General features: G+C 43.8%; 1 pseudogene; it reads left to right on the forward strand.

The window, feature by feature from the left end:
* The first annotated feature begins 10,399 nt into the window (after positions 1-10,399).
* The window catches only part of LOC118592249, a 158,333-nt pseudogene continuing 153,760 nt past the window's right edge, over positions 10,400-14,972 (forward strand).

Here is a 14,972-nt window from a genome sequence, read left to right on the forward strand (position 1 = left end):
CAACCATGAAAACCATGTGCACCTTTTTGCACACCTCCAGAACATGCCAACAAGACAGTTGTTGCTAGATGTGTGCTTATACCCTGAACCTCCAGAACCTCAAGCCCTAGCTTTTGCTTTATAATTTACCTAGTGTGCAGTTTAATGCAACAAAGAGTGAACCAATGCAAGGTATGATACCCAATGCCTAGACTGAGGTACATATCGCACGAACATAGCTTTTACAACTTCTGAAGCACAGTTGTTTGTTTAATCAGTTTTGTACAGAACAACTACATGACCAGGCACAGTGGGTGCTCTTCAAATCTAAAACCTCCTTGCCATTTAGGGGTAAAATCTGTCTGTGTTGTAGACTTCAAATCTTTCCCAGAGGGCTGATGGTTGTGAGGTTGAAATGCAGGGGTGTGTCAGCCCTTGCTTCACCCTGTGGTCTCAGTGCACCTGGCTGTCCCCACAGTCAGTCTTCATTCCCCTTTCCAGATCCTTCCAAAGACATTCAACGTTCCTGAGGAGTCAGCATACAGCAGGCGTATTTAAAGTGTTCTCCTCTTCACTTGCTCACAACTATGGTGGCATGCACTTGTTGTTTGTTGTTTGTTTGTTTTGTTTGTTTGTTTGTCTCAAACCAGGAAGCTGATCCATGGAGGCCACACATCTAGTGCCTGGATCAACCCAAAGTGGTCTGCTGTGGCCAGCTTTATCCTTCTCTCTCAGACTCCCTAAGGAGTCAGCAGGATTTGGGACACATGGTATTCAGAAGAAATCAGAATCCTAGAAAGTTTAATTAGGATTAATTTAGGTTTTAAAAAAGTTCATATTTTGGGTGCTGGAAAGATGTCTCAGCTCTTAAGAGTGCTACTGATCTTGTAGGAACTCAGGTTCCATTCCCAGAGCCACACCACTGCCACCACAGTCTCCCTACCATCTGTAGTGCCAGTCCCAATGAATTTAGCTTGTAGAGATACCAGGCACACACAAACACACACACACACGCACACGCACACACACACACTCACATGCACATGCACACATATCCATGCATGTACACATGCATATGCACAGGCAAATACTCGTATACATAAAATAAAAACAATGAAGCCTTTTGAAACATCTGAATTTGGAATATACTTCTGGTCCCCAGGTATGTGATGTTAACAATGTGATGTTCCTATCTACTGCCAGGAAGCTCAACACAGGGCAAGGATTCCTTGTGGGGTCTAATTGCCTCAACCACCCAAGACAGAAACAACTAAATGAGGAAGGTTAAAAATTAAATAAAAGACAAAAAAGAAGAAATTACCAATTAGCTATCAAGCAAATAATTCAGTATGCATTTGGAATCTAAAACTCAAATTCTAGGCACAATGGGCAGTTATTGGCCCAAGCCATATGAATACACCTGTAGGGAATGTTAGGCAATATTCAATTACAAGAACTGTCCCTAGTAAGGGCTGGTGTAACATTCTTGAACAGGCTCACCATCAGCCATCAAAAGAGGAATTATGAGGCCGAATGAACACTGTTCACATTCACACTGTGTGCACTGCATTGTCAATTATCATGCATGTTTCCATAGTTGTTATACAAGGGGGAAATTCACAGTGTTAAATGGCCCTCAAATTCACACTTCCCCGTGAGTTTTGTTTGGTGGTATGTCTAGGATTAGTGTGGATAACTGCTTCTGATATTCCCTTGCCTTGGAAGGCAGAATCACTGAGGAGTATTACTATTTGTTTTTCAGGCTTTTGTAGATTCATTGGCAGATAAATAGATGATAGAAAATTTGGTATGTAGATACAATAGGCAAGTAGGTACTCCTTTCTGCTTATACATAAGGGGATGTCTGCTGCTTCCATTTCTTGTCATATGCCTATCAGTCCTTCCTATTGGACTTTTCTCATTGATTCGGTATAAATTCATATTTCACAGATGTGTATCCACCCATCTCCAAGGAGAATAAAGGAATTTCTCAAAAGAAACCAAAACTCGTAAGAGTTGTGAATTTCAAAATACAATCATACTTCATCTGCTTAGATACTTCTGAATATGATTTTGTCTGAAGAAAGAGACTGAGTCAAATAACCGTCTGAAAGTCACAATAAGTCATTAATTCTTCAAACTTGTAACCTTTACCTTCCATGGACACATCTCCACATGCATTAGTATACACACAGAAATCAGACACAACTTTCTGCTAAAGAAAGAAATACCCAGGTAACAACATGAGAAATCAGGAAAATTTCTGAAATGCCAGATGACCAAATGGTTCTCGAGACAACAGAATTTAAGACTTTGAAAGACCTTTGATAGTAGAAAAGCATAACTTCTTATTCTACAAACTAATAAAAAAATTATATGGTAGGGCAAACAGTCAGTCCAAGCCACACAGAAAGTTAAACTAATGGTTATGTATCACCAATCAGGGTTTTTTCATATATTACAATTGCCCTCAAGAAATAATATTTACTATTTCTAATGTTATTCAAAAGATTGGACCCAAAATAACACGAAGTACTTATTTAATTATTATTTTCATTTCCATTTCATTCTATACATAAGATATTCAGAAAGACAATTTCAAAATCCTATGGGACAACAATGTTGAAAGGGGGTGATACAATTGTCTGCAATGCCACATCATATACATCAAACTCTTGTACATTAGCTTAAAAGTCAGTTGCATTATTTCATCCTCCTACCATGATCTTTAAAAGACTGGAAAATACAAATAAAGCACAGATAAACTGAGAGTGGTAATGTCCCTGGATATGACTGCAATAACCATAATGTTTCTAACCCTAGCTGCATTACAAGAGGAAGTGATTTCTTCTTTACTCAGTCCTCTATGCTTCAAGGAAAGACCATAAGGATTCCCCGCAAGAATTTATGTTACAGCCTCATTTGTCCACAATATGGCATCATGGAAAGGATTCTAGGAGTGAAATGGCCTTCAAGAACCAAAATGGAGTATGTGATAGAATAGTGGACAAGGAGTAAATAACAGAATCATTGAATTCTCATCAGAAGGGAGGACAAGTCTGGACACTGCAAATACATGAAACAAAGGACCCCAATATCTATAGGTAAATGTTATATAAAACTATATATAAGAAGAGAGGTGGGCACAGGAGACACTTCAGAAGTTTTCAGGTAAGATAATATTTAAAATCTTGACACTGACTGGTGGGTTAAGATCAGGGTTGGGAAAATACAAGGAATCCAAAGACTGAAACTTAAGGTTCTTAAGAAGCAGAGATTAGGAATTAGAGAAGATCCGTTAAAGCAAAGTGAGAAAAGAAGGGAGCAAATACAATGGAGTCTCAACATCAAGTAGACAGTATTTCATGACATTTCCAGGCCAGCTTTATCAACTGAGCAGAAGCTCTGGGTAATTCAGGTAAGATGAGATCTAATGCTGTCCTGGTTTGTTAGCTGAGATTTTGGCTTGTGAGATCAAGATTATAGCCGCTACCACCCATTAATACAGGGCTTAGAGAACCAAGTACTAATTATAGTAATAACCGTCACTTACTGTCTACTTCAGCAGCCTATATGCCAAGTGTTTTATATGAACTGATCTCACTCGGTCCATGCAGGAGTGTGAAAGTAAGAAGAATTACCCAAGATTGCAGATGTGAACAGTGACATGAAGAAAGCAGAAAGAATGTACCTGAAGTCACCTAACTAATAAAAGCCTGAAATTAGGATTCTGGGGCGAATATATAATACAGGCTTTCCCAAAGATGAAAAGGCTAAAAGTCTAATATCCGGGGTGCTGTAAATGTAATTGGGAACCTTATTAAGCTTTCCGCATTTTCCTCAGGGTACAAGAGTTTTCCTCAGGCCCATTCCTTCAAGGAAGGTAACCGAACCTTCCCAGGTTCTCAAAGACTGGAGAGTTTCCCAGGGTTGCAAGAGTTTCAGCACTAAAACCAGAAAATTCTTAGTCTGACTTGGAGGAGTAGGTCACTGTGCATCCACTGAAACCTCTTTGGAAATGTCTTTCAGGGAGAAAGCAGCTGAGGTTAGCAGCGGAAGGGCTTGGATTGTGCAAGCTTCCCTGGGGTAGTCTTGGAGCCTCTGTAGAATTCTGAACCTGCTCTCCAGTCTCTCATCACTATTGTTGTTAAGTGGGATCCTGGAGTTGGGAACCAAGAGCAGGGTCACCTTCTCAGGCTTCTTATTGATGGACCTGCTTACTGGACTCCCCTCAGCCCCTGCCACATCCCTTTGCGGAACGCAAAGGTGGACCCCCAGTGGTGCCAATCTCTAGCTCCACTGGAAATAAGGGAGGCTTCCTGGACATTCAGAGCCCTGTTTGTCAAATTCCCTCTGATCTATGCAGGTAATGAGGTCAAAATAACAATGTCCATAAGGGACACGTTTTTCTCAATGGGAGCATGTCTCAGAAAACACATTGAAAATATTTATCTTTTCTCAGAGAACAGGCAGAGCAGTATAGGATAGTACCTTGTAAAAATGTCCTTTGAAAAGCAGAAGAAAGAATCATGAAGCATAGGAAATGAAAAGAGTACCCTCCCAAACTATACTGCTAGTTGTGGTCTGGGAGAGCTGCTCATTCCATTTCGAAAGCTGTGTTCTGGGCTCAGCTGACATGTTGAAGAAAATACACAAGAGTTCAGGCCTCTTTAGGGTTTGAGAGGGGCCCAATATCCTAGAAACACCATCCAAAGGGCTTGTGCTAGGCACCTAACCTCTGAAAATGAGCAAAAGGCTGAATCCCGCAGAACTACAATTGCCTGGTTATAGAAACACAGTTCTTCCAGAAGCCAGTCCACTCCAGCCCACCCACATCTCCAGGTTCCTCTAGCTTTCAACCAGAAGTGATTGAGCACTGTCCTGGAGGATCAGACAGTGTTTAGAGGGCTGTTGGTTTCTCTCCACCAGGAGACAGAGGCAGGGAACGAATTGTGGGCTTACAGGACTAATGATCAGGCAGAGGCTGAGTAACTCTTGTCTAGACACATCCTTTTACCATCTTCTCAAATGCACCACAAATCACAGATCAAATATGTTTCATCTTTCCCCAGATCCACTTTACCTTCTGACAGCCTAGTTTATGACAGTGGTACCATCACTTTCTTTATGACTAGACCAATCCTTACACACACACACACACACACACACACACACACACACACACACACACAGCCCTCATCTAATTAGTCACTAGTTTATGTGACTCTGCCCAAGGGAACACTTTTCACTCATTCTCACTTTAACCTCTACCAAATTAGTCTGAGCTTTTCATTTTGTACCTAACTTAATACAACAGCTCTGTTTGGTTTTGGTGTCTATATATTCTAACTGGCATTGGTCAGGACTAGGTGACTGGTACAGCAAATGACCATAACTTCCCAGTGCCTTCACAGGACAGGAATTCATTTTTTATCTAACCTCTAAGAGTTAGCGAGGTGGGCTCTGATCCATGTGCTCCTTGGATGACCCTGGCTCTCCGCAGGTGGTAATCTCTCTAGCCCACAGAGGCTTGGACTTCACTAGCTGATCAGCTGCTTCCTGGCAATTAAGGCAAGGGCTCTGAAGGTTCAACTTATGAGCTCGGCACTGCAGAGCTTTCATGTCTACACACTGCCCCACCTGCACACTATATTCCTCTAGTCTAGCCAGTTCTTCTAGAACCACCAGAACTTACAAGTCCCTACCCTTACCTGTCAGCCTACAGTAACCTCCAATTTTTTGAACCTCAATTATAAATAACAGTTATGGAGAGAGTGTTGGAAACGTCTCAGACATGGAGTCCATCAGGCTTATGCCTATTGGTATTAGCCTGTAATATCATATGTTCTTGTGACAGCCTATGGAATGCTTTCCTTGATTCTCCTTTTAAAGAGAAGGAAATGGAGGCTCAGCGAGGTAAAGGACCTTGTGAGCATCACATACAACTGGTGAATGCTCCAAGCTCCATTCCCAACATGCCCAGACTATTCCTTAGGCACATGGCCACAGGGTTCTTTCCTAAACTCCACTTACTGACACAGCCATATGATTTCCAAAAGGAGAGGGGCAGCTAATACAAACTGCCTCAGAAAGAGTTCCTATTATGCTCCAGTTGTATGAACCATGCCTTCCCTCTGGCTGAGCCTCAGCTGAGGTGGTAGGTAGGGTGGACCAGTTCCCAGTTCTTGCATGTCTTTCTGAACAACAGGCAGCAGGTCCATGCAGGGATCCTGGCAGTTGAGATAGAGTGTGTTCTTGCTAGATTGTTTAGGCTGCAGGAACCTGGCAGGCCAAGCTACCAGGGATACAGCTATGGAAAGAAAGGTCAGAAAAAGAGGAGCTGAATGCTGCTGAAAGGCATATTCATGGTCAGAATTGACTGGTGCTGAGTATGGGCATGTATGCCCAGCCTTCTTAGAGGGAGAGGCCAAGGTTGGTTTTCATGGGCAAATCTTCCCAGAACCTGCATTAAAAAAAATCTTCCCAAGCCAACAGCCATTCTATCCTTACAAAGGGCACTGTTTTCCTTCTAGAGCAAGCTGCCTACCTCACAGTGCCTTGGGTTGGACTCCTGACTTTGAGAGGTAGTTGGGAGGATTGTAGGAGTTGACACACATAAGGCGCTTAGAGCTAAAGCTATCATTGTTTTACATGCTGCAGAATAGTGAAATTTCATGCCCATTTGGCCATGTGCTTAGTTCAGGCTTTATAATCAAGGATCAAAGAACTAAGAAACTAGGTCACTTCGTACTACAAAGCCATATTTCACTTGACAACTAGGCACTTCCATCATACACCCCTGCCTTACCTGTAGGCAACAGAGTGAAACCATCTATGCGGGGCCATGGGGATTATTGAAAGCACCTCTGTGCATATGGGCCATGGCACTTGGGAGTCAACTTCTGTGATTGAGAAAACAGTTCTCAATCTTTTAGGAAGAGTCTACCAGGAAACCACCATATCCCTATTCCACCCTCGTCCCAGCCTCACTCAATGGCACAGTTTCCTTCCAAGTGGTCACCACACTCATGCACATTCTTTCCAAATATTAAATTCTACATTTCTAGTATGGAAAGGAGACTGAGAGAAATATTTCTCTAAGTCGCAGAGTAGAAACCATCGTTACCCTGTCTATTGTGCTTTCTTCTTACAAGGTCCCAGAGAGGAATCACTTGGCACCTTCAAGAGACTCACCCCAGTCCAAGGAGAAAGGGGTTTGGGAACAGAGGGAGCACCTCAGGTTTGGAAAGAAAGGGAGCACCTCAGGCTCTGCAGTTCCCTTCAGGAGCTGACAGAAGTAGCAAACTGATGCTGTAGTCTGTTTGCCAGCTTCCACTGCATCTCTGTATGCACACAGTCGTTCTCCATGCTGGTGCCTCTGCCCTGTGCAGGGAGTGCAAAGTGGGAAAGCCGATGCTCCTTGGATAGACTCAAGAAGGCCCCCAGTGATGGAGGAGACATGGGAAACACAGATTTTTACAGTGTCTGCATTCAAACTCCTTTGCATGGAGGAATGGACGGTTAAGTGAAAACAGGTGAAGCTGAATCACCTGAGGACTTTGTAAGCACAGCGGTGACTTTCTTTATGAATTGGATAAAATACGAAATGCAGTCACCAACTGAGATTGAGTCCTAAGAGTTCTTACGAGTATGGACTCTGGAAAGACCAGATATGTTTGAGAGGGCAAACATCTGCTATGGCCGAGGTCTTTGTCTTATCTGTATGGATATTTGGATTTTAGAAGGGCTTGATGCCAAGGTTTGTGTGGCACCTGGTCGGCTCTTATGGTCAGGGAAGAAAATAATTTTGTTTGAAGTAAGAGTCCTTCAAGACCAGAACTTTCTGGAAATGACAGTATATGTGCCTGTGTGTGAGAGTGTGTATGTTTGTGTGCATGCATGTGCATGTGTATACAGGTGTATGTGTGTGTGTGTGTGTGTGTGTGTGTGTGTGTGTGTGTGTGTGTGTGTGTGTTGCAGTGTTGCAGTGTTGCAGTGTTTATAAAGAAACTAGAGTGTTGACTAAGTGTTATCATATAAATCAGAGGTCAGAAGGCTGTATTGTGTCCTATACCCAAGCCGTCGCTTTCTTAGAACAGTGTTAAACAGGACAGAAACCATGTCACCCACACCAGCTGCTCTCCTCTGGGAGCGTTTGTACACCTCCATTGCATCTTCTCCTCTTCAGACAACTCACCGACCTGCTTCACCAGGAACTTCAATAAGACTGAAATTTACACAGTAGAGAAAAGGCTCATCTGCTCAATTTTGAATTAGAATTCAAATTCAGTAGCGAAGGTCTACAACACTACCAGGGTGTCTTTTTTTCTGTGGCCTTTGCCTTTAGTTCAGAAACTGCGGGTCCCTCTCTCAGCTACTGGAACAGCTAGAGGTGGGACAGGAGCTTTTAGAGCAGCACAGACTTTCATTAACCCTAGCCAGAACTCTGGTCCAGTCACTTACTGGGCCTGTTGATATGATCAGAGGATGGCAAATCCTGAAATCAACTGCTATGAACTCCAGGAGAAAGGGAGGCAATTTTTGTTTCTAAGGACACACTTCTTCTGGACTCATGTAAACAAATCCTTCTTTCCCTCCTCTCAGGAGCACACAACCAACCACTCTTTAGATTCATGACCTTGGAGGAGCTTAAACACATAAATTAGGTTATTATAACTGAAATGCCATACGTTTTGCCTAAGATGTTGATAAACCTCTCCAACCATTTTTAATTATTTGTTTATTGAGTTAAGCAAACAGGGGTAAATATAGGTCTAGCTCTTCTGTTCTCATGCACTGAGGCCAGCTTGTTGTGGGTAGCAAGGGGTAGGGAGAAGGGCATATTTCCTCTACCCTTGTCATCCTATGGCATACTGGGGTGAGATGAGGGGCAGCTCTCACACCCACAGGCCCAGCTCTCCTGAGGCCCCATCAGCAGGATCAGCTCTAGTGTGCTGCCCTGGCGAGGTGCTGTGCCCGCTCTCGAGAAGTAAACCAAGGACTGGAAGCTGGTTCCGCTGGTCACTTAGCTGAGAAACCGAGCTAGATCCTTGTGTGTTTATTTTCCTTAAAGGTAACGGACAACCTCTGACCAGCTTTCTGTTAGCTGTTAAGACTTTACTACGATCTGTTAGGCCTTGAGTGCCCCTTCTTAGAGATGCTGAAAACCAAATTAAAGTTCAACACATCTTCCCAGCCAGTTGTATTCCAAAGTTACAATCAATAGGCAACTTAACGTCCCATAACTCTGCCATTAGGAAGTCTCATCCAGTGTCCTGATATGTTGCTGAAAGGACAGAAGAGTCTCTGGGTGGCCTAGCTGATGAGTGACCTCAATCTCGGCCCCATCTTGCCTTTGTGATGCCAATACCCTCTTGTTCCTATGCAGTCTTACAGCCTGGAGTATTGAGTCTGTCTGACCTTTGCCATGTTATCTTTCTAAAATGGCATGTATTATGCTACATAATGTGAATAAAGCTGGTACCAGCCACTGTGCTCTGGCTAGCTATGGCTGCCACTCACAATGCTCGCCTCTCATACCCAAAGAGAATTGCCCTTCCAGAAGAGAGCATTCAGCTCCATATTTGCATTCACAGGGGCTGCCTGGAAGCAGAAGCCCTGGGCCCTGTCTGTCCTATGGCCAAGTTCAGAAAAGCATGTGTGACTGGGGCTCTCAAGGGCCATTCTGTGCTTTTACTGAAGGGCAGAGCTCTTGTTGGGAGCCAGATGAGGACTGAGGAGGACTTGGCACCCTATGATGCTGGTGTCCTGCAAGCATCTGAAAGGCTGAGATAAATCAGTTTGTGTACCCCCGCAAGCACACCCCACCCCCGCTGGAAGAGGGGCATTCTCACTGCCTTTGAGATGAACCAAAGAGAAAGGGAAGGGAGACATTTGTATCTTGAGCACACCAATTCTTCCTTGTAAAGTCAAGAAAACAGAGATGGAGGGAGGTAGGGGAGAGCACACTGTAAAAGAAAATGTTTCCTGCAGGGTGAGATTGTATTTATGACAATACACCTTTAAAAACCCATAAATGCTAATCAAATCAGATTAATCCCTCACAGGCAAATTCCCCAAAGACACTTCATGGGCCAAGATACAGTTCAGAGCCCCTATACTTCTACATCTATCAGAGTGCTCAGGTACTAGGACCATTGGCATTCCTGATCACAAAATAAGGGAACCCATCAGCCACCAAGAGGGGAACATCTAGAGAGGCCTGGATAGTGCACAGGTGTCTGCCAAGATTTGGCAAAGAGCCAAACCAACTTCCTCCAGGCATAAAGGTCCCTGGGACACATGTTAGTCAGGTATGACCCTGAGCCAAGAATATATACCCACCCCTCATTCTGACACACTGTATAAATTTGAGCAGTCACTGCTCATCCCAGGACATTCAAGTCTTTCTCTGCTACTGATGGACAGAAAGTCTCCTCCACCCCAACTTCCCAATTATGAGGCTATTCTTCAGACTGCTCTGGAGGCTTACATGGAGATCATCCTAAGTCACATCATGATACTCTCCACTGATAATTCCTCTCAAGCTGAAGAACATGCATGTACCCTACATGTTCGCAGACTCGACCCCAGAACAAAGCACCAGGTAAGCCCATTGCCTACATTGATTTCCTCCGTATTTAGAAAATTGTCATAAATTCCAATCCAGAATAGTCACATGGCCCTCTGTGTAAGGGCCAGTGCAGAGGGATGAGAAGGAAAGTCCCTGAAGTTACAATGGTGAGGTTGTGTAATTTAAATAGAGGGAAAGAGGTGACCGGGATAAAGTAAAATACAAAAATAATTAAACCAGAGTAAAAGAATGTGTGAATATACCTAGATTTCTCCTTGAGAAGCCACTACTGCTTCCAGTGTGAAAATTGTTCAGAACGTGGACACAAAATGTCACAGCTTTGAGTGTATTGCTAAACACTCTGGAGTGCCTTTCATGTCAGGGTTTCTTTGAGATGCCTTCTGCAATGATGTCATCTCACTTGGAACTGTTCTGTTTGGGACTCTCTCCTCTCTCCTCATGCATGAAATGGCTACTGGAGGTGATGTCAGAAGCGAGCTGATGCAGTGGGCTCATAGCCTGCCAACAGCATTACATCTGCAGCATGTGGTCTTAATGAGCTTCCCCCAACACCCCATCACAGGTCGAAGGATGGTTTCTATCCAATAGAGTCAAGCCACTCAGGATACTCAGGGCAACCAAACTAAACTGTCAACTCTTCTGAAGAATGGTTCCAGTTCAGAGTGGGAAGTGTGGAAAGAAAAGAAGTGTTAGAGTATTTCAGTAGAGGGAATATGATTGGCTATAATGATGCTGGCCCAAAGTACAAGGGAATCTCCCTAGTGGCAGTCTCACAGGCTGGTCACAGAGGAAGACCTCCCAGGCTTGCCCTAGGCCTCCCTTCCATTAGGTCCCAGGTCTTGATGAACCCCCAGGGCTCAGACAGCAGCTTTTAAGGTGTATTTATGCAGAATAATGTAAAGTAAGGTTATATGTTGCTGAAAATAGTATAACTAAAGCTTTGCAGGAAAAATGGAAGCCATGGTTCAGTATTCCCTGATTTGGTGTCATCCATGGTGAGCTTGTAGGATGCAAGGACTGCATATGCAGAGACTCAGTTGCTTGTGATGTTGATGATGGAAGCTCTGAGTGAAGACCCAATCTTTTGTTCTGAGTAGGAAAGAAGAAGAGGATAGGGATGGAGACGCAGATAGGGGTCCTGCTAGCAGAGGACTCAGAAACCAGAAGAAAAGAGATTAAATAGGTCAGCTCATTCAGGAAGGTCCCTAACCCTACATGCAAGAAGGTAAGGGCTTCTCCCTAACCAGACACAGGTTACTGCTAGCTAAGCTTGGTGCCATGATCACTAATTAATAAGCTCACTGAAACCCTGGGCAGACAGACCCACAGTTAAGAGGCCCCAGAGACTCAGAGAGGGGGTCTCTAGGGGCTGCCTCTTTGCAGTCCAGTTTATGACTCCTCTGGGAAGGCTATGCTACAGCCTTGTTATTTTCCTTCTGGGACTAAAAAGAGAACTGTAGTTTCCTGCCCTATTAAGCCAGTGCCTTTCATGATCATTAAAATACCTTTAAATACTTCATCTCTCCCCCTTAAAGTTTTCCAGGCAGAAGGGAGGCTCTCCTTCCACATAACCTTGCTCCAAAATAACAAACGCATGATGCCATTTGAATTTGGCTTCTCTCTCCTTCCCTTTTGGAGGTTCAGAAATAGCTACTCACAAACACATGAAGGCATTTGCCTCGGTGGTAAATATGTCTTACGTGTCGATTTCAGCAGGCTATCTCTGCAGACGTGCACATGTGTGCTCATTTCCTGCCCTCTAAAATTATTTTTTTTGGTTGTGGACATATGGTGAGCAATAGTTGGAATAGTTATTCAGGGTGCAGACTCTCCTCTGGGATCTGTGGGACAAATCCTGTTCCTTCTGTCACGTTAGAATCACCAAGAACGTATTGAGCATTGCAGCGGGCAAGAGATTTTAATGGAGTGCATGCCTACCACCATACTCACGATAAAATCATTCCAGTCCTCTGTGGCATCTTAATGGTCATATGGATAATAACTAATGAAGCAGCTCACAGTTTTTAAAAGCTTAACTACAATCCAGGTGCTGTTCTATATAACTTGAATGTATTAAGTAATTTAGTTCTTGTAACAACCTTGGGAAGTAATAATAATAATAATAATAGTTATTATTATTATTATTGTTACATCATTATTTTATAGAATATGAAACTGTATCAGAGAGGATTTTTCTAGACATGTAAGTTTAAAATCCAAAGTACAGGTGAGATTATGCCTTTGACAATATATTGGCACACTAATTTGACTATGGATTTTATTATCTGTATTCTTCCCTGTTATTTATAGGGAAGGCTACCTTTCCTCCTAAGGGTAGCCCTTGGTGTTCACTTGATTCCAGATTTATACTGTAGGACAAAAGCTTATGGCTTTGGGCTCCTTCTTCTCTCTTTCCTGAAAGACTGAAGTCCCTACCAAGGTTGTGTGAAGCCCAGGGTCACAGGGAGGCATGCATGGCTTGGAAGAAGCTGCAGAGAGATGAGGGAGAGATTGGCTGACCAGTAGCCACCCATGTCCTTCTTTGGTAGTGCAAGCCCTCAGAGGTGACTGGTGACATCCTTCTTGATGTATCCCAAAGAAGGCTTGACTCTGGGCAATGAGGTGCCCACACTAGGCTTATATAACAATTTCTAGAACTCAGGCTAAACATAATGATCCCTGAGAATGAATCTATCATCAGCCTGGGAGACAAGAACATGGAGGCAAAGACAATTTGGTCTGAAGAAAATTCTAAGAGAGCCATTGAGAGAGTTAAGTAGGTAAAGATGCTTGCTGAGAATTCTGGCAACTAGAATTTGATTCCCTGGGGGAACCCATATAAAGGAAAGGGAGAGTAGACTTAGCAAACTTGTCTGGTGATCTCTCCACACACATGCTCTTTCTAGCATGCATGCCCACCTATACACACCATATTTAAGTACACATACACACACACACACACACACACTCATACACATACACACTATCATCATCATCGCTATCATCATCATATAATCATCAATCAATTAATCAAATTTATTTTTTAAAGGAGAGAAAATTATGCAATGGCCAGCTGCTACATCCCTGCACTTATGGTGGGACCCTCCTGTGTTCTGTGCATTCTCTTGTTCACAGGGAGTGGGTACTTACACACTTAAAGAATCCAAGCTAGAGATTGATATGGGAGGAAAGAAGGCATCTAGGCAGATGCCAGAGTGGAGGTTTTCGTGTGAAGACAGTAAGCACAAGGTGCAAGCAGAGTCAAGCAGCCCTGCCTGGGATGGTACCTCAAGCCTTGGCAAGAGCTCCATTCACAGGTAGTCTTGACCCCTGGACAAAGGGGTGTGCAGGTACCTTTGGGCCCTGCACATTAAGGTCTGCTTTGCAAGTCAGCACGCTATGGTGGCTTGCTGGCCAGTCAGAAACCAAGAGCACACATGTATCTGTCACACTGCTTAGCAGATGCAGGCTCCCCGCCATGTGTTCGTCTGGTGCTGTTCCTCCCCATGCAAAATCTCTTCTCTCCATACTTATCAACACCACCCCCAGGCCCTACTTCAACTCTTATGTCAACCACCATCTCTTACACAAAGGTTTCTGGATGCCCAGGGGACCCCAACACTCCTGCTCCTGTACTGTAGAAGCTCCCTACTAGATAGTGTTTGGGTTTCCAAGTTTTCCTTGTGCTTCTGAATGGTGTCTATACTCTCAGGGTGCCTAGACTTGGTGCTTCCTGAAGGTGTTTACATGCCTTGGATGAAGTAAGGAAAACAGCATCAGATTGGCCTAGAGACACAGGGGCTTCTGCCTGTTTTAGGACTATCTCAAGTCACTGCCTCCTTACCCTGCCCTCCATGTCCATGGTGCACTAACCCCAGCATCATGGTCGCTCTTCTGGGACAAGGCTGGAGGATGTGCTTGGCAACATAGTCAATCTCTCTAAACAATGACATGTTGAAGACACCACCTAAAGCAATGAGAGAGGAGGGCAGGTAAGCTTTGATGCAGAGGCTGAAGACATGAGCAGGCATCAGGGCTGGGTGTGGCGCACAGATAATGGGTGACTGTGGGTGACCATCTGATATTCTGAGTATGAGAATCTGGTTTAGGATCAGAGCTCAGACTTGCAGGAAAGAGGACAAGACTGCTCAAGAAGAGCAAGAAAGACGAACAGAATGCTGCCTTGTGTTCACTCTTCCTGTTGTACCCATGACCAAGGCATTTAGAAAAGAAGACCTGGGGGAACCTCTCTCCATAGAGAGAAGAGTATTTGAGAAGGATGGCCAGAACAATACAAGTAGAACCAAGCTTTGGGATGAGCGCCAGCAAGAACCAGTCCACAGACACAACTGCACAGTAAGTATAGTAGGAGAGCAAGCTCTTGTTTGGAGTCAACTAG

The sequence above is a fragment of the Onychomys torridus genome, chromosome 10, assembly GCF_903995425.1.
Source record: "Onychomys torridus chromosome 10, mOncTor1.1, whole genome shotgun sequence".
Lineage (NCBI taxonomy): Eukaryota > Metazoa > Chordata > Mammalia > Rodentia > Cricetidae > Onychomys > Onychomys torridus.